Consider the following 24,956-nt stretch of genomic DNA (forward strand, 5'->3'; position numbering starts at 1 on the left):
AAAGATACAACAGACATTTGAATAATCTCGGATCACTTGAAAACTATGTCTATCTTAATGGTCTAAATTACCAAGCAATTTAAGTTGTTCTTCAGTAATTTGACCAGGTGAATGATACATTATCTATTGGAAAATTAACACACTCAAAATTCATACCAAATAAATGTTACTGTTTGAACTGTGACCCTGGAAAAAAAAGATAGGTAGGAGTCCTAACCTTCAGTACCTTGGAATGTGACCTTATTTGGAGAGATTCTTTAAAGGGGTAATCAAGTAAAAATGAGGTCATCTGGGCAGGCTTTAATCCAAAATGACCGGTGTCCTTACAAAAAGGGGAAATTTGGACAGAGACATACATGCACACATGTGATTGCCTGTGTTCTGTTGCCACCAGCCAAGGAACTACCAAAGCCAGGAGAGATGCCTGGGACAGACCTTTCCCTCATACCTTCAGAGTAAGCATGGTCATGTCAACAACTTTATTTCAGGTTTCTGGCCTCTAGAACTGTGAGATAATAAATTTTTGTTATTCTAAGCCACATAGTTAGTAGTACTTTGTTAAGGCAGTCCTAACAAATGAATACAAGAAACTTATGATCAACAGACACTCATGAAGGGTAGAGAATTTAAATAAAACTTGTGCTGGGGGGAGCCCACATGGCTCAGTGGTTTAGCGCCGCCTTCAGCGTAGGGCCTGATCCTGGAGACCTGGGATCAAGTCCCACGCCAGGCTCCCTGCATGGAGCCTGCTTCTCCCTCTGTCTGTGTCTCTGCCTTTCTCTCTGTGTTGTCTCTCATGAATAAATAAATAAAATCTTTTTTTTTTAAAAAAGAACAAAAAAAACCTTGTGCTAGGGTTGGTGTAATATTCCTATGTGAATATCCCATATCTGCCAATTCCAGATTTGTTCAGACCCAGCCATCACCTCTCTGGTGGGCTGCAGTGGCCTCCTGACTGGTCTTCCAGGAAGATATCCTATCCCATTCCAATCCATCCTCTCCACAGGCATTAAACATAATCCTCAAATATTAATCTGATTACTCAACTGTGGTCTCCTTGGTTTGTCCTTTTACACTCACACAAGTCTGAGTGCAGAGTAGGTGCTTTAGAAATAAAATAATAGGTTAGAGGGAGTCCTAGAATAGTCAGAGACGTCCTGATACCAATTCTCACACCCTGCTTCACAGTTTGAAAGATACTGTCATATATGTAATGATACCCACAGCAACCTAAGAGGTAGGTGTGATCATTATGAAAATGATGAAGAAACCATTTTTACAAGCCACAGGGTTAAAAATTAATAATTGGGAAGACCAAAAACGCTCATACTTGGTGATATCCAAAAAGTACACACATGTGCACACACACATATCATATTATAATATATAGTCATGCACATTATAATATATAACACACATTATAATATACATATTATAGTACAGAATTTTCAGTAGCCACCGCAAAGCAAGAGCTTATAAAATTGAGAACATCTCTGCTGCAGTGGCTCCTGTCCCCTTCCTGAACCATCATGCTTCAAAAGGTCACTTAAGAGTTGCTCCAGGATTGGTGGTAGCCTCAAGGTGGCCACCATATTGCTCCCACTCATCCATTCCACAGCACAGCAATCATGAACCAACCAAGAGGCAGTTTAGTGGGGCAGGGACACAAGCCTTTCTCTTCTTAGGTCTTGTCTACTGAGATCCATTTCTGAGGATTGGATCATGCCTAGGGCAGAGAACAGCTCTGCCCACTGCAGGTCTGAATGGGACATCAGGTTCCTCCATGCTCACATGCTGGCATTCAAACCAGTGCTTCATTATGGACTCTGGAAGAATTACAGCCACCCTGGGCTGTCCCCACATGCCTTTGCTCTTTTATTAGCCATCAACACAAATGCAATGTAAATAATTTGCAGCTGTTGAGAGAAACAATTAATCATTTTTCTCCTTTAATTAAACCTATGGGTCTATTCATTAGAAATGTGTATAGAGGATATGCCACAAGCTCATCCAGTGTTTCAGATTCACTGTAGCACTTGACGCGATGGCAGACAACAAAATCTAGAGTCACAGTTGCTGGGTTTCAAGCCTGGCTTAGTCAATTCGGGCTGGTTCTATGTGAGTCAGTTGGCCACTCAGAGTGTCAACTCCTTCAACAGTAAAATGGGGAAAATGATATCACTCGCAGGGTTGTTATGTCATTCAGATGCCCTGGGCTGGACACACAGTCCCTGACCTTTCATTACTCAGACTCATCACCCTGCTTTCTGGGCACTGACCATGTCAGTAGGTAGGTGACTTCTAGACCTTAGGGTTGAGTGGGATTGGGTTTATTTCCTTCTCTCTATAGGCCTGCCACCCTTTTCTCCTTTTAGTTGAGTAGCTATCACATATTAGGCATTTTACATACATTCATTAATCCTTACCACAGCCCCATTAGGTAAGATTTTACACCTCATTTTGCAGGTGAGGAACTGAAGCTCAGAGGGGTTTAAATGTTCCTTTTTTGGAAAATACAAGTGTTAATATCCCTACAATTTCCTCATTTTTCTCCCACCTTCTAACTTACTTCAGATCTTTCTTGACTTTCTCTTTGTCAAAATTGATAAATATTTGCATTTTGATGTGTAAGCAAAATTAAATCTTCTTTGCTTTGTCAGTAGATCGAATCCTCATGGTTGCAAACCAATACTTAAATTTACATTATTTTGACTGTGAGACTTTTGTTCATGGCTGAGCCAAGTATTATATGCAAGGATTACTTTTCCTTCTTAATGGTTCAACTGTCATTCCACAGGTGACATTCTTTATATCCAGATCAACTGGACTGTTGATCCATTCACACCATCAAATAACTGAAATATTTGAAACCATCCTCCTTTGTATATTCATTTTCTGAACGTAATAATTATCTTTTTCTTTCTATTGAGTTATGAAACACATGACCTTTTCCACACATCCCAAACATATTATAGCTTTTTAATCATTCCATCTATTACTCATTTCTCATTTGCAAAATGGAGATAATTCATAGCAATATTGTAAAAATTGCATGAGATCATTTAGGCAAATCTAGTACTCCTGACATGAATAGGCATTCAAATATTCTTAAGTTCCCCTAAGCCCATCTCATGCTTCTGAGTGGCTGAAGTATGGCCTTGCACTCTCAGAGGTATTTAGCCCAGCTCCATTCATTCAACCTATATTTACGGGGCACCTAAAATACGCAAAAACAGCTTAAGGTTTGAGAGTAAATAGGTGGTGGGGGGGGTGGTTCCTGAAAGAAATATTTGACAAAATTTAGCATCCATTCATAATCAAAATGATCAGCAAATTAAGATTAAAAGGGAACTTCCACAATCTGATAAAGAACTCTTGTAGAAAGTACTTTAGTAGTGCACTACTCATGTTGTACTGGAAGTTCTAACCCATTCAATAAGGCAAGAAAAAATAATATTGTAAATTAAAAAGTAAAATTGCCTTTATTTGCAAGGAACATGAGCCTCAATGAAGCAAATTCAATAGGATCTACTAAAATGCTACTAGAATAAATGAATTTAGGAAGACCATGGTACATAAAGTCAATATATAAAAATCAATCATATTTTTATGTACTAGCAGTAAACTATTGGAGATTTAAACAAAAATACTAATATGATAATATCAACAACCATGAAATATTTGGGAATAACTCTCACAAAATACATGTAGTAACTGTATAGCAAAGACTCTAATAAGATCTTGCTGAAAGAATTTAAAGAGGATCTAGAGCAGTCTTACTGGAGATATAGACGATGTTTATGATTTGGTAGAGTCAATATAGCTAAATGTAAATTTTTCCCTAATTGATTAATGCAATCCAAATCAAAATAATAGGATTTTTTAAATGGATAATCTAATTCTAAAAGTTATGTGGAAATGAAAATATCTGATATAGCCAAAACAACTCTGAAACAAAGGGCAAATTTAAAAGACTCACACCACTTGATTTTAAGCTTATTATAAAGCTACTCTAATCAAGTATTAAGGTTTTAACATAAGATAGACAAACAGATCAACAGAAAAAATAAAGAATGCAGAAAAAGATACACATATACATGATCAATTAATTTCTTTTTTTTTTGATCAATTAATTTCTGATAAACTTTCCAAGAAAATCCAATGGAAGGAAGGATAGTCTTTCATTTATGCTGCAAAAAATTGGATATCCATCTTTTTAAAAAAATATTTCAATTATACTGCACATTACACACAAAAATTATCTTGAAATGGACCATCGTCCTAAATGTAGGACTTAAAAGTTATGAAACCTTTAAAACATCCATAAAAGAAAAGCTCAGTGTCTTTGGGTTAGGCAAAGGTTTATTAGGAGGAACAAAAAGAATACTGAATAAAAGATAAACTTGATACATCAAACTCCATAAAACTATAAATTTCTATTCTTTGAAAACACTCTACAGAAAACATGTTTTTAAAAAGCCACAGACTGGGGGCAGCCCCGGTGGCCCAGCGGTTTATGCCGCCATCAGCCCGGGGTGTGATCCTGGAGACCCAGGATCAAGTGCCATGTCAGGCTCCCTGCACGGAGCCTGCTTCTCCCTCTGCCTGTGTCTCTGCCTCTCTCTCTCTCTCTGTGTCTCTCATGAATAAATAAATAAAATCTTAAAAAAAAAATAAACCACAGACTGGGAGATAATATTTGTGAGACATATCTCACAAAGGACTTATATCCAGAAATATATAAAGAACTCCTGCAACTCAATAATGGGAAAAATCATCTGTAACAAGGGGGGAGGGGGGCAAAAATTTGAACAGACCTGTCACCAGAGGAAATAAGAACATGAAATGATGTTCAACATTAGTAGTTATCAAGGATATGTAAGTTAAAGCCACAATTGGATGTCACCACACCACCACTAGAATGGTTAAAATAAGACCGACAATACCAAATTCTAATGAAGATGTGAAGCAATTGAAACTCTCATACACTGTTGGTATGAATGTAAAATAATACAGTCACTTTGGAAAATAGTTTAGCAATTTCTTATAAAATGACTCAGCAATTCCATTCCTGGGATCTATCCCAAGACAAATGAAAACATAAATTACCCAAAAAGACTTGTATGTAAATGCCCGTAGAATCTTTATTCAAAATAGTACAAAACTGGAAAATAAAATGGCTATCAACTAGTGAATGTATAAACAAACTGCAGTGTATCTATATAATGGACATCTATTCAACAGTAAAAAGAAATCAGCTACGGATCCATACAACAAAATGGTTGAATATCTAAAGCATTTCTCTGGTGAAATGAAGTGAAAGAAGTCAGACACAAAAGACTACAGGCCTCTTTGACGCCATTCATGTGATATTCTAGAAAATGCCAAAGTATAAGGGCAGATTATGGATCAGTAGTTGTCAGGGTCTGGGGGTGGAGTAAGGTATGCTATAAAGGGACACAAGGGAACTTGTGGATGATGGAACTGTTGTGCATCTTGGCTGTGGTGGTGGTTACATTTCTGTGCGCCTTTGGCAAAATTTAGCAATCTGCACATTTCAAAAGATTAAATTTTATTATATATAAATTACACATATCATTTATAATGTGGTAAGAACAAAGTTCCTATTTTCAAGGGTCCCTCAGACTGGAGAGGGATCCATGATAACCGGTATGGCAAGAGATCGATAAGCAAAGAAAAAGCAGATTGCTCCAGAAAAAGAAAGGAGAAGTACTAATCCAGGCATGGTTATATAGAATTACTTCCTGGAGACAGTAGATTTGAAGTTATGAGCAGTAGGAATCAAGCAGGGATAAAGGTTGCAGGGGTTCCAGGCAGAGGAACATGCGTGGGAAAAGACCAATGGTGAAAGCACTTGGTGCACCACAGGGGAAATGTGAATAGTTAGGTTTGGTTGAGAATGAAGTCTGAGGGGCAAGTCCAGCCAAGAGGCAGGACTCACAGATAGTATCTACATCACCCAGGGCTTAATGGCATTGGCATATATGGATTCATCCAGGAGCCACTTCCAAACGCTGGCTTCGTGGGACACCAGAGAATCAACTCCTTCCAGAAAAAAGCAATAGGTGTTGATGCTTGTGCCTTGGCTGTTGTTTCTTATGCAATCTGTTCCCTCCCTTGACAACTGTTCTGCCTTTTTGTTCCAACAGACTGAGGCCAGTCAGCTCATGCTTTTTTCTATTTGGATGTAACTTCAGAAGAGCTGACTTTTTATCAGTTCTTCACGAGATAACGTCCCTGTTACATAATTCTTCTCGAGGCTGAAGTTTGTCATATCATGTCCCCCGAGGACTGCTTCTTGCTTCTATCTTGTGTCTTTCCCACACTGTTTCAGCATCTGGAGAAATGCCTGTATCTTTGCACTAATACAGAGGAAACACCAGTGTGATATTTCTGCTCCATTTACAGAGAAATTAGGTCTTGCCACCCAATACGTCTTTAACTAGGGTGCAGATGCATTCTTAGGAGCACTCCTTGCCTTCCTCTCTTTGCCTCCACCTTTGAAAATGTGCATTAACACTCAATCCAAGCAGCAGGGCCAAGCAGCTGATGATTTACCCTTTCAATCTTTCTACTCTCATCCTAAAGTTGACCCTCAGAACTTCAATACCTCCCTCTGGGTAAAAGTGAACTGTTAGTTAAAAAAAAAAAAATACTGTACTGATTACAAAATGCTCTAGAAAGGTTAACTTACACCCCAGTAAATAGGTCAGTCTCATGGTCAGGCTGGTCTTTTGCCTGTGGTGCCCAGTTTTCCCCTTCTGACCTGATGCCCTGGCAGAGGTGCTTAGTCCCCTGGTGGATATCCAGCCCCAGGGGAAATCTATGGGTAGAGTAGGCTGGGCAAGTTGGTTGGATCTTTCAACCTTCATTTAAGAGGCAGGCTCAGAACCTATCATTTATTTAGTGATGGATACAGTTCTTAAAAGATTTTATCTATCTATCTATCTATCTATCTATCTATCTATCTATCCTTTATTTATTTATTTTAGAGAGAGACAGTGTGAGTGGAGGGGAGAGCAGAGGAGAAGGGAGAGGAAAAGGGAAAGAATCCCAAGCAGACTCTGTGTTGAGCATGGAGCCCAGTGTGGGGCTTGGTCTCATGGCACTGAGATCACGACCTGAGCCAAAACTAAGAGTGAGCCACCCAGGTGCCCCTGGTGATGGATAGTTGAGATAATAGTCTATTAGGAGTTGGGGCTGGCATTCATACAAGGTCACTCAAAGTTTAGGAGGAGCTGAGAAGCCATTAAAATCAGAGAAAGCTAATCTGCCAGGAGACAGAATTTGGGAGCCAATAACCAGAGAGAAGAGAAGCACCCCAAGCAGCTACATTCATACTTGTTTTCTAGTCGAGGTCCTGCTCAGCCTTCATGGACTCATCAGCCTGCTGTGTCTGAGGTTGCCAAGTGAAGCTTTTCATCTGTTCTGCCAAGGTACCAATTTTTTTCTATTTATCCTAGTTTGAGCAGGGTATCTGTTCTTGTAGTAAAATGATTCCTAACTACAATAATTGTAATAGCATTGTTTTTTAAAAAAGATTTTATTTATTTTTTCATGAGGGACACACAGAAAGAGGCAGAAACATAGGAAGAGGGAGAAGCAGACTCCTTGTGGGGAGCCTGATGTGGGACTTGATCCCAGGACTCCAGGATCACGAACTGAGCCAAAGACAGATACTCAACCACTGAGCCACCCAGGTGCCCCTATAATATCATTTTTATTTTTTTAATTTTTTAAAAAAGATTTTATTTATTTATTCATGAGAGACCCAGAGAGAGAGCGAGAAAGGCAGAGACACAGGCAGAGGGAGAAGCAGGCTCCATGCAGGTAGCCCGATGTGGGACTCGATCCCGGGACTCCAGGACCACGCCCCAGCTGAAGGCAGGCGCTCACTCACTCCTGAGCCTATAATATCATTTTTAAAAGTATTTTTATTCCCTTCTCCAGAGTGAAGGTAGGATAGGATCTCTGTCCAGGTGAGAGGTCAGCCTGTCTATAGGCAAACCTAATCCTGCACTTCCCTGTTTAGGATCCATCAGCAGTAATCCTGCCTTCAACTGCAAGATCAGACAAAGCCCCCGAAGGCATCAGCTCCCTGATTACCCACACCTTTGCCTTCATTGTGCCATCTCTTCCCCTCCTCTCCTTCCTTCTGACTCCTGCTTGTAGATCCTTCCAGCTCTACCTCCTCCAGTTGTCCTTCTCTGCACCCCACATCACCCTGTACCACCTGCTCTCATGCAACAGGCCCACCACATTGCCATTAGCTGTTGCCCTGCCCCTCTTTCCCATGGAAGCATGAGCCCTCTTCAGGGAGAAGCAGCGTTCTAGTCACTACGATATACACAGGACCTAACACAGTGCCTAGCACACTGGTAAATGAGGTGAGCACACTGCTGCCTTGCTGGCACCTCCAATGCCTGAAGCAATTAGTGGCACTTTGATTCTAGTGAGCAGGTATTCCTACATCACCCAAATAGAAAGAGGGCGTGCCTCCCAAATCATAAGGTGACATTTGCCATCACTTAATTAGAGGCAATGTATCTTTCTCACTAGAGGTACCAATTAGATAGTTTTAAATACAAATCCTATGTGTGTGACTCATACATGCAAATATTCACAGAAGATGAGGGTTACATTCACTGTTTTAATTGGATTGAAAAAGCATTTGAGGAAAAGATGACTTAACTGCTTGATAGGTACTTTCAGTGAAGTTGGCATGTTGCTTTCCTTCCCTTCCTACCTCCTTTCTTCTATCCATCTACCCATCCATTTATTCACCATTCCTATTTTTTTCTTCCCTTCCATCTGTCATTTTCTACCCATAAATACTCAATTGTATGGAGTGTGGGTTCTCTCAAAGTCTTTACCCCAGCCTGGGGATGAACCACATGCCATTATCCTGTTGGGTACTAGCATGTGGGCCAGGATTAAGGCTGGGGAGAAATGCACACTGGGGGATTGTGTAATCCTACAAAAGTAAGTTTCAGTTGTCTCCACATAAGCCATCTGGACAGAGCCATCTGCCCAAAGCTTGCCCTAAGACAAAGCCTGAGATTGGGTTCAAGGAGTACTGGGCTTCTTGTCATAGTTCCATGTAACCAACAGGGTATCTTACGCAAATCTTTCAATCTTCCCAAACCTCTGCTCCCTCTCCTTGATAAAATGGAGGTAATACCAATGCAGGGTTACTGGAAGGAAGATAAAGTGAGACTCTGGGTCAGAGCTGACTCAGTGACTAGCATGTTGTATGTCCACAGCAAAGCACTCTTGATTCTAAAGATTAATACCACAGGCTGGGGTCAAGACCCACATGGGACCCAGTGTGCCCCAGGTAGACAATGCTCAAGTTACCCTGTAAACCTGTTGGTGGGCTGCAGACCTAACAGAACTCCCAGGGGTGGGAAAATTGGTTAAGTCTTTGAAGAAGATTGGGAGCCATTCAAGAGGATCATTTGGAATAGGAAGAAGTAGGGTGGGGATTCTGATAGTTTAATGTTCCCACTAAGTTGCTGGAGCCAACTCATTTTTCCACACAAAATGTCTTACCTACTGAACAAAATGACTTACATCTATAATTCCCCAACATTGTTATTCCTTCAATATCTCATACTTCACTGCCTTTTAAACATTTTTAACCCCTAAATCCAGCCCTTAACTTACTTTGGAGTTGATGCTACTAAATGCAATTGTCTAAAACTCTTTCTGTAATCACTACTGCTCATTGTAGCTAATCAGGAACTGCTACTCCCGAGGGACTAGTATGTGCCAGGCTCTACAGCTGTGATCTCATTAAGTCCTTACAACCTTCCCCGTGAGAGGACAGCACGGGCTCCATTTCATGGATGAGGCTATGGAGGTTTAGGGTGCTTAAATGAATCAAGGTCATGGTCCCTCATGGAGAAACTGAGACCCTCACTCCAACTGGATATTCTTTTCTGTGACCAGAGATCAATACAACAACACATGTTTGTTTCCATCTCCTGTGGATCCAGCCTTGGACCAAGTGCTCTAGGGAGTGCAAAGAGACAAAACAGCCATGACTGAAATCAATAGGAGAACAGTCAGGGTTCTCCAGAGAAACAGAACCAATAGGAGATAGAGATATACATATACATATACATGCATACATATATACATGTGTGTATGCATACATGTGTGGATATATGTGCATAAATAAGGGGATTGGCTCACAAGATGATAGGGGCTGGGAAATCTGAAATCTATGGGGCAGGATTACAGGTTGCAAGCTTAGACAGGAGTTGATACTGCAATCTTGAGCAGAATTTCTCCTTTTCTGGGAAAACTCATCTTTTGCTCTTAAAGCCTTTCAACTGATTGTATGAGGACCACCCACATTATTGAGGGTAATCTCCTTTACTTAAAACCAATTGATTATAGATGTTAGCCACATCTCCAAAATACCTTCACAGGAACGCCCAAATTAGTGTTTCATTGAATAACTAGGTACTATGATCTAGCCAAATAGACACATAAAAATAGCCATCATGCTCATTGAAGAATCTTAAAATGTTATATTCAAAAATGGGTGAAAGGATTTGATGTGACAAGGCAAATTCCTTTTAACCTCAGATAGAAACACCATATTTTTGTTTCTCTACTGGCAAACTAATAAATAAAACCTTTGTGGCTTAAGATATCAACTTTGTTCCAGAGGATAGGAAATGTGTGATACATTTTTATTGCAAATTCCATTTCATGCCTTAGATCCCAAGATGTTCAGAACAACGAATGGCAATTATCTGGTTTATAGTATATTCACTGCAAAATGCTCATCTGCTTCTTACTGCTTTAGAAAGAAAGCACTGGCAGGCCAATTTCACTTCTTATTTATGTGGACTATCTGGCTCCTTTCTAGGAAGTTGTAGAATATCAGAGGTAGAAGAGAGGTACAAAAAAGCCTCTCTTCCACCACCACCAAATACATAATCCTAATAAAGCTATAAGCCAAATACTATAGGTCACCCTCATCATGATCAGCCCCAAGTATCAGGGTTTTCAGACAAAGTGGTTCCATTTGCAATTAAATGTCTACAGTATCATCAGCTCAGGCACCACTGACCCAGGGAAGCATTCTTTGAGCCTTCCCTTTTCCTCCACCCCTGAAGATATACCCAGACTGAATTAGGCGTCTCCTTATGCCCCCATATCCATCTCCCTATCTTAGCACAGTGAGGACCATACTGGGCTGTAAATATCCTTTGTGTTTTTCCTCTAGCAGATGGTGGGGAAAGATGCTGATTGTCCATGTCTCTAACCTAACCCTCTCTAACCCTAACACAGCAGTTCTTAAAGTATATATGGCCCAGGAATTCTTGGGGGTGCCTGAGACCCTTGAGGGTTCACAAAGACAAAACTATGTTCATAAAAGTACTGAGATACTATTGGCTTCCTTTGTTCTCATTCTCTCTGGAGTTTTCCAGAGGCTATAGAACATGAGACCACCACAGATTGAATGCAGAAGCAGACAAGAGAATTCAGCTGTCTTCTATTAAGCCAAACATTTGCAAAAATGTAAAAAAAAAAAAAAAAAAAAAAAAAGGCACTTTCTTCACTATTTTTTGGCTTTGGATAATTTGGTTATTTTTAATAAAATATTTTTGTCAACGAGATATGGGTTTATTATTATTATTTTAAGTGAATTAATAAATGTATATGTTAAATTTTATCAGCTTTAATTAGTAATGCAATAAACAATTGATATAATCCACATAAACATAAATTCTTTAGAGTTTTCAGTAATATGAGTGTGAAAGTGTTCTTTAAAAAAGTTTGCTCTAAAAAAAAAAAAAAAAGTTTGCTCTATGATCTGACAAAGGATTTACAACACAGTACTTACTCCTTCCTTATGTAGGAAGAAAGAGAACAGATGTGAATGGAGAAGACAGAGGAGAGAGAAAACAAGGAGACAGAGGGGAGGGAGGGAGATAAAAGGTATCTAAAGTTGTCAAGGGGAGACTCACATAATCAATTCTCAGGTTCAACTCAGTTGGAAGCAAGTTGGTCAATGTAGTGACAAGATCAGCCCTTTCTCTGGATGTGAAAGAAAAGCAACTGGTTGACTGAACAGCTTGCACACTGATTGTTGCTATACCAGGCGGGTAATAGAGCTTCTGATTCTTTTGGAAAAAGGAAGAGGAGCATCTTCTCTTGCTGTATGAACTTGAGCACATGCTGTCAAGAGAATAATTGTCTGAAATCACAGTTTTTATATCTCTTGCAACCTGGTTGGAGAAACTGCCATAAAAAAAGAAACAAACTTCATAAATCATTCCTGCAAAAGGCATCAAAGGTTAAAAGCATCATGATGAATTTCTGAAATAAATCTGTACTCTGAATTTTCAGAGTGTTTGGGAGGCAACCAGTGTGTCTCAAAAGAGAAATCATGATCTTGGTGATTTTAAAGGGTAACTCCACTGTTAAAGGTGTCAATTTCTCCTAGCTGTAAATAGAACAGGTATGTGCCAGCTAGAAGAGTCTCTCAATGCTTAAGGCATCTTTCCCAAAAGAGATATGTGAGATCCCTAACTGTACCAGTACTAGGTGTGGGGCATGACACATGGTGGGTACTCAACAAGTTTGTGTTAAAAGATCAATGAATGAATATGCTCTTACTGCTTTTGTCAACCCATGTATAATGTTTCTTCCCCAAATATGAATTCTCTTAACCAAGATTTCTGGTTTGGACATATTTACTTCTGAATAATTTTTGATCCATCAAGAGAATGTTGGTTTCCACATATACCAACACTACTTCTGGAGATAACTGAACAAGAAAGAAACAAGGAAAAGAAAAACAAACAATAGATGGATAGGAAAGGAAATCAGTAGAACGTGAACAATGGCCTGAAGCAGTACTGCATATAGTAAGAAGAATTACATGGAATCCCACAGAATTGAGTAGGTCACAGGAGGAAAAGTAACTACTATCTCATGAAATCAGACTGTCACAGGACATTTGGACGGGAAACAAGACATGCATATTATCTTCAACAAAGCACATAAATGTACTAGCAATTAACTGATTTAGGGTTGGGACAGTCTAAAAGATTCTTATGAACACAGAGTGATAAATGGAATTAATTACACAGAGCTCATTATATTGAATTTAAGATGAGTATCATGTCATTGATAGTGCATTATTTGGTGTGCTGTATATTAGCGAAAATTGAGATATTTATAAAAAGTTAATTCTCAACATCATTTTCTCATATATATATATTTTTAATGAGGATTGAATTTCTCAACAGATACCCTTCCCATTAAACATTTTTACAGGAACTCACTCTACTTCACAAAGGGCATGAGTCTGCTTTCCAGCTGGCATCTAGTAGGGTTAATAGAGTCCTGGTCTCTTCTGATATTAACAGGACATGTTGGTCCAGGTCCCCAAAATAAAACAAAACAAAAAAATAAGATGAGATTAAACATGCAAGGATTTTACAAGAGAAAAAGAAGGAAAGGGCTAGAAGAGGCTGGAAATGATTTTAGATCTTGATGCAAGTGTAAGCCTAGTTCAGGAAAGAAGAGAATATTGAGTGAAAGACTCTTATCCTGTCCTGGAGTCTAAGTGGAACTCTATAAAGCTAAAACCCTGGGATCATCCTCTAGCCAAAGCCAGCAGACAGGGGAATCCCATGTCTCTCAGGAGTAGGTTTGCCTTAGGATCCCCCAGCATCTCCACACTCAGTCATTGGCTGGAAATGGTCCATGGAAGGCATAGCCTCAAAGCCAAGATGTCTCAACACCTAGCAGCTGAGGCCCTCATTACCCGCCCTAAGGTTGGAGGTCTAGAAGACACTTTCTCGTGACTGTAGGGCACTCAAGGTATCTGGTCATGCTCTCAGTCCCCTCTGAGTTATCTTAAAGAAAATTCTCTCATCTAGTCATTTATTCATTCAATAACTCTATCCATTCAACAAATACTTATTGAGAACCTATTATGTATAAAACTCTATTCTAGGCATGAACAATGAAATTAAGAAGTATATTCCTGCAAATATCTGGGTTTGGTTGACATAGGTAAAATGTAATTAAAACATTTGGAACAAGTGAACAGAACCTATCCTCCTCTCATATCCATGACAGTCATGAGTAATCAATCCCACTGAGTCTGGGTATGACCTTAGGCTCCTACCCAACACAATGTTTCTAGCAACCCCCATCAGTCAATAAGAAGTAGCATTTAGGATGAAATCCATCTGCCACTCTTCTCCGAGAAGAGGAGAAGTGGTGGACAATGGAGCTATGGAATGTAAAGAACACTATATATCCAGCCTAGGTAGCTATGCTGAGAATGTAGGGCAAGACGAAGATAAATAAGATTGTCCCCCAGAAAGTTGGTAATAAATCTGTTTTAAGAAAAGAGAGAGAAAAAGGACACAAAATCAGCTTCTTACTCTTATATTTTGGGTCTAACAATCTTGGAAATGGTTTCTGAGACAGATCATAATCATAATGCAGTGAACCTTCATGCCTCTGTCCTGGAATTCTGGAATCCCTTGACTTACTGGTTATTCCATGACTGTGGGAATCACTGATCGTGGGGACTCAGCAAATGTGTAATGTCTTGGAAGGAAGGTGTGATTGCATTGCGGCGATTTGGCTATTATCCTCTAGGGTTTTCTAATGCACCAAGCAAACAGAATTCCTACACAGACTCAGGTTGCCCTAGACCCAGCCCCTGGCTTCCTAGAAAACAAGGACATTAAGCTTTTGAATCTGAGTTGCATGCTCTTTTCTTAAAAATGAATCCCTAACCAGGTATAATTTATCATTCCCACTAAAATGTTCAGGAAACCCTCACCTCTGGCTGCCACTTGGGAATAGGAGGCAACTTTTGATTTCCTTCCCAGGTCTGCTCCTCACCTCATGGCACCATATCAGAAAAGGGTACCATTTTTGCTGTTGAAACAAAACCCCCAGGAGGCACCTTGATTCCTGCCTTTCTCTAACCAACAGTCCTTCCATGTCCATACATAAGCCATATAGAAGTTGCCATTTCTATACCAACATAATAGAATGTGGAACTTCTCTTCTCCCACCTGCCAACCTCTCATCCCCAGCCAATACCATCTCTTGCTTAAAACTCTGCAAGAACCCTTTAATTTGCCTCCATGTTTTCACTCTTATCCCCTACAATCCCTTTTCTACAGAGCTTCTAGAGTGATGGTTTCAAAAAGAAAATCTGATCATAAAACAGGCCATGGCCATTTCTTCTTAGAGCCTGTCAAGGTTGTCTACCACACTTAGGATAACATTCAAACTTGTTCCCAGAGTCTGTAAGCTCATTCCTGACTCATCCCCCACCACTTTTCCTCATCCACTCTTGCCCTAGCCACAGTGGTTTCATTTTCAGTCTTCAGATTTACCGAGTTCAGTCCTAGCTTAGCGTATCTACACTAAGCTGTTCCCTCTGCCTGGATGCTTTTCCTGCCAGGGCATGACTAGCCCCTCCTCACTATTCAGCTCTCAGCTCAGACCTCAGAGAACCCCTTTCACAAGACCTCATCTGAAGTATCTTCCTACTGCCCAACTCATCCTATCACACCTTGATTATTTCCATTACAATTACCACACCTAAAATTGCCTTCTGTAAGTCTTGACTTTTTCATTGTCTTTGTTCCCTCTGGAATAGAAACCCTGAGAGCAGTGGCCTTATCTGTTTTGTCCATCACTGTTTCTCCAGAGCTTAGACAGTGTCTGGCCCATGGGAAGCACCAATAAATACATGCTGGGTCGCTAAATGAACTAGCACCCATCATACTGTCAGTGAGATCAGAAAAGTGTCTGACACCAGCCTCCTCTTCTTATACTGCTCTTTCCTAGCTCAGCTTGGCTCCCTCTGGGAAGCCCTACACCCACCATGATGTTTCTCTCATCTCCCATGCTGCCATCCTGTCCTCTCTTGCACACTCACTATTATTCCCAAGGTACCTGTGATGGATTATGCTTAAACCCTCTCTGTTTCAAGGCTCTTATTTTTGTGCAGAGAACTTTAAAGGTCTTTTAACTTCCAAAGAAGGAGGCTCTCCGAGAAGGAATTCAGGGTTGAGGTAATGATTTTGAGAATGGCCTACTTGATTCACTTATGCCTTAATTTCCTTTTTATTCTCATCCCGCCCCCCCAACCCCACAAGGTGCACCCAGTGCTCAGAACTCTTTTCATAGTACCCATGGTCTGGCCTGTGGAGACCAATTAGCAGAGCTTATCCGAGTACTGTAGAGGGAAGTCCTGCTCTTTGCCACTGCTGAGCAGAATGCTGAGGCTCCAAGCAGAGCTCTTGCCAAATTCCTACCACAGGTAGGTGACTCTAGCCCTGAGAGCATTCCCATGCTTTTGTGTAGGATTATTTGTTTTATCAACTGCCTGGCAGGCCCTTGTCTTCCCTGTGCCAATGAGTGCACCTGCTCCTCTACCCCCCCGTCTTCATACAACAGCTTCTGCCTACACAGTCTGAGCAACAGGGCTCAGAAATAAAGCTGAGAGGAGCCATGCAGGGGACAAGGTGCCAGGACCCTTTCTCTCCACAGCAGAAGCTGGAACCTCATCTCCTCCTCTATGGGAGTTTAACAAGCCCCCCACCATGCCTGGGCATGCAATTCCAAAATCCTCATAAAGCAAGCTCTCTGAGGCGCCACATAAACCAGGCAGGCACCCAAGCTCCACAGCCAGTGTGGCTCCAGTCGCAGGTAAATCAGGCCTCCTTTGGGATCATTTGAGCTGAAGTTAGCACATGTGGAGACAAACCTTGGCTTTAAGGCCTGTCTCTGGGGCTTATGCATAATAGACTCTCTGTAAGTATCTCTTGGATTCACGAAGCATTTATGTCTTGGATATGTAAATTATCTGCAACTCCACTGAGCATGGAGTAGGAGAAAATGGGATTTCCTTAAGTACAAGGGAAGGGAACTAGCTGTGAAGCAAATCTTTATGATATGGGGGCTGCTTACTCCTGGGGGGTTGAGGGAGGCACTACCATTATCTCCCTGAAAATAATGTGCAAAATGGCGTCCACCCACAAATAAGACCAAGCTAGTGGAATGTGAACCCCTATTCCCATGTACACAATGTAGTCCACAAGTAACAATTTCATTTAATAAATATTTATTTAATAAGCAACTATGGTATGGGGGAGGGACTATGCTAGGTATTGGAGGTACAGCACTATGTAGTTAGATTAGTAATTATTTTTTTAAAGATTTTATTTTTTTTATTTGAAGGAGAGAGAGCATGAGGGGGCGGGGCAGAGAGGAACAGAAGGAGAGGGAGAAGCAGACTCCCTGCTGAGCAGGGAGCCTGTCACAGGGCTTGAGATCATGAGCTGAACTGAAGGCAGATGCTTAACCAAAGGCAGATTCTTAACCAACTGAGCCACCTAGGCACCCCGTTAGACTAGTAATTAAATTGTGATAAGTGCTAAAAAAAAAAAAAAAGTACAAAATCCTATGAGGATATATGTCACAGGGAAGTGACCTATTTGAGGTTGCTGGAGGGACCACCATTCAAAAGTGACAGATAGGTAAGCTGAGACCTGAAAGCTGAGAGGGATGGAAAAATGTTCCAGAAGAGAGATCTGCAATGGAAGAGACTCTAAGAGAGGCTTGAGTGTGGTCTACTGAGAAACAACTATAGAACTAGCAGCTAAGGGGCAGCCCAGGTGGCTCAGCAGTTTAGCTGTTTAGGGCCTGATCCTGGAGACCCGGGATAGAGTCCCACGTCGGGCTCCCTGCATGGAGTCTGTTTCTCCCTCTGCCTATGTCTCTGCCTCTCTCTCTCTCTCTGTCTTTCATAAATAAATAAAATCTTGAAAGAAAGGAAAGAAAGGAAAGAAAGAAAGAAAAGAAAGAAAAGAAAAGAAAGAAAAGAAAGAAAAGAAAAAAAGAAAGAAAGAACTAGCAGCTAAATGTTGCCCAGGCACTTACTAAGCACCTGCTGTATTTCCAGGCCCATGACAACCAGCAAAAGAGGCAGAGGGGCAGGCACAGGCCTTGCATTTATCACAATGTAATGTCAGTGACATCACCACAAGGAAGGAGGCCCTTTCTAAGAGGGTGCAGGAGATGCCATGCAAAGCTCGGTCAGTAATGCATGTTTGAGCTTACTGTTCCCATTCTTTCATTGTTGTCATTAAAGTTTTCTTTAATGGGGTTGAATCCCTCTACATTGTGCCGGAACTACACCATATTTGCAAGTTGGATTTCCTGGGAATCAGACCCTAAGACTGAGTTTAGTGGTTAGGACATTTCTTTAGGAGTGCCCTTGCTATCAACAGCTATAGAGGAGAAGAGGAAGCAGGAAGGACAGTGGGAGAAGGGAAGCCATGATGCAGGCTCAGTAAACTCCAGAGATGCTCTAGAGTTTGAATGGCTCTTTGCAGGTTATTCTGGGCCGTTTTGAGATGGATGGATCTTTATATTCTTGCATTCATCGGTCCCTGGATGGGGGCCACCCCTAGGAGGGGTTTAACTTTGGGTAATGTGTCTCCCTGTAGCTGAAGTAATGCCAGAGGGGCTGACAGCTGAAAGCTGTTTCTTCTAAGACTTCTCCCAGTAGCTGGAGCAACTGGTACTTTACTGAAAGGGAGTCTAGATCGCCCACTGCAGGGCTCACTAGACAGCCACTTTCCAAGTTCCACTTTGAAAACTTACGATGACTCAAGATGTAGATATCATCTCCATTTTACAGATGAGAAACTGAGGCACAGAGAGTATCATATGACCAAAGTTGCACAGCTGGATTTGAGCTCAGTTCTGGTTTCACAGCTTATACTTATGTCTGTGCAATGTTCATTCCTTCCAAACAAGTGAGGAGGTGCTTGACTGTGTTCCCTCACCTACCACGGCACGAGCACAAAACAGACCATGAGTCACTGAAATAACCAGGAGATCAAAAGGTGGAAGTAGTATGCTCAGGTCAGTCTGGGTGTGAATGCAGCGTGCCACCATATGTACTCACCTGTACCCTTTGTAACTGGAACAGTGCCCCATCCTAGGCCACATTTAGGACCCTAGGAGATGGCACCAAGGCTAGGACTCATGAATAAGGCTGCCTAATTTAACAATTAAAATTTAAAATGCCGACTTAAATTTGATTTTCAGAAAGACAATAAAGGATTGTTTTAGCTAGAAGTATGTCCATGTGATATTTAGGACATGCTCCTACTAAAAAGTCATTTGCTATTTATTTGACATCCCTATTAACTGTGTGCCTGGTATTTTGTCTGACAATCCTACTCATGGTGAAGTGGAATCCCTATTCTCAAGACGATTTCAGTGACATCAAAGTTTCCGCAGACCATTCTTTCTCAGTCTGAAATTCATTTTTCTGCACCTAAAGTGTTTCATTGCACTGTTAAAGCTCATGCTTATTGTGTCAGCACTGCTGGGAGAGTGGACCCATGAACTATACTTATTCACCCTCAGAATGTTACTGAGAGTAGGTCTGGGGAATATGTACAAGAGAACACAGATGGAGAGGAGGGATGGCCAGAAGTGGACATTACTAAGGGGGTGGAGAGGATGAGAAGACAAGGTTGATAGTGTATGGAGTAGCCTTGTGAGCTTCTCCATTGATTTTGGTCAGACTCTGAGAGGAGAAGGTTTCAGTCTTTTAGGATTGTTCAACAGGTGCCTCTCTCTGGCTTGGAGGGTAATACTCCAGCTGCTCCATTCCCCTCCACCCCCTAAATAAGCCCCTGTCCACCAGTAACCAGCTGTACCCATGACCTGCTTATGGGCCACCAAGTGGTGTAGATCCACTGCATCTGGAACAGACCTAGGTATGAACAAACCTCCAGCTGTTCACTCAGAGTCTCCTCATCCTGTCATTGGCCTAGAACTTGAAGTGTCCTAGCTGCTCTGTAATGAGGAAATGGTATGGAGATAATAAAAAATGTCACCACAAGTGACCTGAACTTCTTTGTCTCCCAACTCTCCAGAAGAGTCATTCCTTTTTATTACCCAGAGATTCATAAAAATGCATAAGTGAATGCAACAGCTTAAATAGTTTTCTTTTAGGAGTTTGGCACTAACTACATTAAACAAATTCCCTCAGTCCTTGGACAAGAAGCCATTAGATATGGACTATTACTTGTATTATCATTACATTTGTGGGTCATTATGAAAAATAAAAGTTCTAATCAGCATGAACATTTATAAAGTGCCATGATGGGAAATATGCCAGGCTGGGCTGTCTCAAATATCCAAACGAAACACAGTGAGTAATGACTTTGAACAAAAAAAAAAAAAAAGGTTGAACACAAAGAATCACTTGAACAAATCCCACTCAAAGTCATTAGCAATTAAAGGCTTTAGGAAAAAAAGCAGTCCACCCCCATCTCACCAGCTAAGTGAGCTCTCTGAGCTCTCCCTGGTGCCCTGTGACAAGAACAGCTGTCTTTACCTTCCTCACCGCCTGGAAGGGGAGGACTTTCTGTGGTCCTCTCAAGGTTCTAGGCAGCCCTGGGGTCCCTCAGAGATAGCGCAGGACTGTGGTGGGTGGTAAGGAGCAGCTGTACAAGCAGTGTGGCAGACCCTGGACCCCTGCTTTAAGCCCATCCTTTCCCATGCATCTGTTCGCTTTTACTAACGTGATCCTCTTTATGAGTTCCAAATGTTTCTGGAATGGCCTTCATTTGTTTCCCTGACACTAGGTGATTTTAAAGTGACCACGCTACCTACTTATCATGTTGCAGGGGCCCTGTCACAGCTATGGAGAGTGTGGGTCAATTGCATCACTAGACTTTGTAGCTGGCACCAAGGCTGGGTCCTTGGCCACAGGCTGGATCAGGTGGGTCAGTTACCCCGGGGTGACCAGAAACAGACTGAACCAGTGGGCAAAGGGCAAAGTGTGCAAGCAGTTGGGTGAAGCATACAGCAAAGAAGCTGAACCATTCTGGGAACCAAACTCCCTCAAGGGTGAGCCTATGTTTGGGGCTACAGGCAAGGAGCATGGTGCCCATAAGATAGGTCATCTTTGAAGACTTGGCCTCAGGATGCCTCCATCCTCCTATGGGATTCTCTCCTTGACTTCCTAGGGTGAGTCACTGCCCAGGGGACCACTGGGTCCTGTACAGACTCCTATCTGAGCACATGGAAGTAGTCTTTTTGCACTACTTATTTCCATCTACTAGACTGCGGCCTCTGCTAGGGAAGAGTCATATCTAAATAAGCTCACCTTTTCATCCATCCATCCATTTATTCATTCAATCATTAATTCACTCAACAGATTGAGAGTCAGCAAGTTACTTTCTTAGTGACAGATACGTACTTTGTCTCTGTGTATCAAGCACCTGCAATAGAGCCTGGCACCCAGCAAGTACTAGATAATGTTGATGAATAAATGCACAGGTGACTGAGGACGTGTTCTGCAAACAGGGCTGTGTTCCAGGCTGTGCTATTCCTGGAGGGCTGGAAGGAGGTGGTACAGGAGGAAGGAGAGGATGATGACATTGTCATTAGTCTCCGGTTCTAAACTGACTTAAATATTCCAACTGCCCAGCAAGGTCTCCCTCACTGTTCCATTCTAGCACATGAAAACTCTATTCCCAGTGCTGTTACTCTTTTGGATTAAGATATTTTCTTCTCTGGTGTTGCTAGTAATGTTTACTAGATAACTTTTGCTACTTTGTAGATGCAACACAATTTTTTTCTGGTTTTCTTTTCCCCAGACTGAACTTCCTCTGAATTCCTACCTGCTTTATTTAGCAAAACCTCAAGGAGCTTTAGAGGAAGAGAAATACTCTGTGTTGGTCTGGGCGGCACTGCATCCTCCGTGAAACCCCAGCGCTGCTCACTCTCCAGCCTCCTCTGAACTACCTCCTGCTTTTCAGAGACAGCTTAACAACTCTTTGCTGAGCTTTTGCTATAATAGCCTTTTCCTAAGAAAAACAACCTGCATTGCACCCTGCATTTTAACTACAGTTAAATTCCTCTTTCCTTATCATGTGTTCAACTTCAGGGCATCCCAGCTATTGTAAGCTGTTATATGCTTAGCTGAATTTATTAAATTCCACTCGTCTCCAGTTTTGTTTATTTTCATTTCTGCAATGGATTCTGTGCCTCTTCGTATGTATTTTTCAACAGACTTTCAAAATCAGCTGTGGGGGTAGGGAATTATACCTCACCAGATAATGACAGACCAGTTCTCGGGAGGTCCTGGGGAGAGGTCTTTCCAAGTCTGCACTGTGGAGGCAAACCACATGTCCAGGTCCCTCCAACCAACTCCCAGAAACAAAAGAGGCTTCTTCTGGAAAAAGGGTTTTTGAAATGGTGGGCCATCGTGGAGGCTGGGCAATCTCACTCACGGGCAGCAATTTTCACCATGCAGAATGTTTTATAACACCATCTGCCCCACATGGGTGGGTTGTGTCAGAAAGATCATCCTGCCAGCTCCAGGAATGATATTCTTTGAACCCAAGAAATTTTCCTGTGCTTGGAAGAAGCACTGGAATCTTGCCCGGAGCTTGTTAAACTGCAGAGGGTTGATCAGAACATGCAGACAAAGCTGGAACCGTGTTATAATTTGCTACCAGGGCCCTTGGGCTGGGGGCTGGGACAGCCCTGGGCAAGGTGCTGTTTGAGCATGAGCCTTGGTAGTGAGAAGCAGAGCTGCATTTCCCACCACACACCACTGTCTGCTGAAGACAGTTGAGAGAGATTTCGTCTAAGTAGTCCCTGGGGAGCCTATGCACTTATTCCAATGATTCAGCCTTGCTGGAACCATTTGGAGAGCTTCTCTCTGAGAACTGCCTTGAGAAGCTATGATCCTTCCAGCAAATGCTTTTACACAACGGCCCATATGTGCTGTGCAGAGCAACTGATTCATGCCATTTATTTCTTTTAGAAACCCTATGTCCTTAGGAATCATTTTCTCCCATATGTGAATCAGAAGACATTAGGCACAGAGACACTGAAGTCTCCCCACAGCTCCCCGATTCCTATGGGGCCAGAGAAGGAATCTGAAGTCAAGGCTCTCTCATGTCATAGCCCAAACTCTGTCCACCTACTCATACTTCCTATTTATAGCTATCTAAAGTCACTGAATAAACATTTACTGAGGTGACACAATGTGCCAGATGCTCTGCTAGAAGCAGAGTTACAGAGGGTTTAGTAAAAATACGTCCTCTCCTCTGAAAGAAATCACAGTGTGGGGAAAAATCCCATAACTCAACTCTTCTGAGATGATAAAACCACTAAAGAATAGACGAAGAACATCAGGGGTACAGGGGCAGCAAATGGTGTTGCTGGGGGATAATTGGAGGTGTGGACCTTGTTCACAGAAGATATAAGTTGAAATGTTTCTTCAAAGATGACAAGGAGCCATCAAGCCCCAAAAGAAAGAGAAGTTGTTTGTTTCAGGCAAAAGAAATGCTCTGGGCAAAGGTTCAGAGGCAGAAGAATGTGTAGCCTGTTGGGTGAATAAAGATTGTTTAGTGTGACCTGAACTTCAGGTGCAATGTAGCATGGGGCTGGGGATGTAAAGAGAAGGCCAAGGCATATATATATCTCACATCTTCTTTATCCATTAATATTCAGCTTCAAAAAGGATATCCTGCCATTATGACACCATAGATGAGCTTAGAGGACATTACACTAAGTGAAAGAAATAAGCCTGTTAGGGAAGGACAAATACTGCATGATCCCACTTATATGAGATGTCTAAATTAGTCAAACTCATAAAAAAGAATAGAATGGTAGTTTCCAGGGGCTGTGGGGTGGGAGAAATGGGAATTGTTTTTCAATGGGTATAAATTTTCTGTTATGCAAGATGTTTAAGTGCTAGAGACCTACTGTATGACACAGTATCTATAGTTAACAATACAGTGTACTTCAAAATATGTTGAGGATAGATCCTATGTTAAGTGTTCTTACAAAAAAAAAAGCCACAAAAGAACACAAGGATAATTTTGAAGGTGATGAATATGCTTAGTGCCTTGGTTGTGGTGTTGGTATCATGGATGTTTGCATATGTCCAAACTCATCAGATATGTACATTAAGTGAGTGTGTTTATATAAATCAATTATATATATACATATATATTTATTAATAAATATAAAAGAGAGAGAGAGAGGTCCAGCATCACCTAACTTCCAGAAAAAACTGTACTTTGAGCCCAATATTGCCAAAAAAGCCATGGAAGTACTTTCGATATAATCAGAATAAGTGTGCAATCTCCTAAAGGGATTGCTTTTAATGTCAGCCCTCATTTGGAGGTCTGTTCACATTAACAAGAATCATATTTATCTCTACCCTTTATAATTTTTACCTGTCATCAGAAATAACTATGAAAATATCCATTCCCCAGCAAGTCAGCTGGCAGCCTGTTGACAAACATCCAATCCCCTAATCTTCAATCAGACTCAGTTCCATGCCTTTCACGTGAGTAGGGAGGCTCTTGCAAGCACATCACTCTCACGAGCCTCAGCCTGCAAAAGGATGGTATTAAGGCTTCTGTTAATTTTATCTGGCTGGAGCACTGGGGAGCACGTTCAGTTCAAGAAGACACCTATTAAGTTGTCAGTCATGATATCATTTGCCTTAACAGTGTTTAGTATCTACCGAGCAGAAGCTGACAGACAGCACAAAGGCACTCCGTGAGGGAGACAGCATGCTAATTAGCACGGCAGCCTCCACGCGCCTTCACTGGTTAGCAAAGCTGGACTCATAACATGTTCTGCACATTTCCTCCAAAGATTTCAGGCAAAGAGGCAATTGGAAGTTTGCTATCAGAGTATCTGAAGTTCCTACACAAGTAATTAAGCAGGCTTCTCACCTGAAGCCTACCCTGCATTAGAGGGACTAGGGGAACGTGCACACTCAGGACACAGGACCGTCCTTCCCAAACTGCCAGAATGGGGTGAAATGCACAGAGTAAGCCAGGGGCTCTCAGGCGATGCTCTTCATCTAG

General features: G+C 41.6%; 1 protein-coding gene across 2 annotated transcripts in view; it reads right to left on the reverse strand.

Annotated features, from left to right (window-relative positions):
* Window positions 1-24,956, reverse strand: part of CLSTN2 (calsyntenin 2) — a 616,484-nt gene that overhangs the window by 384,587 nt on the left and 206,941 nt on the right. The window lies entirely within an intron of this gene.

Source organism: Canis aureus, chromosome 22 (assembly GCF_053574225.1).
Source record: "Canis aureus isolate CA01 chromosome 22, VMU_Caureus_v.1.0, whole genome shotgun sequence".
NCBI lineage: Eukaryota > Metazoa > Chordata > Mammalia > Carnivora > Canidae > Canis > Canis aureus.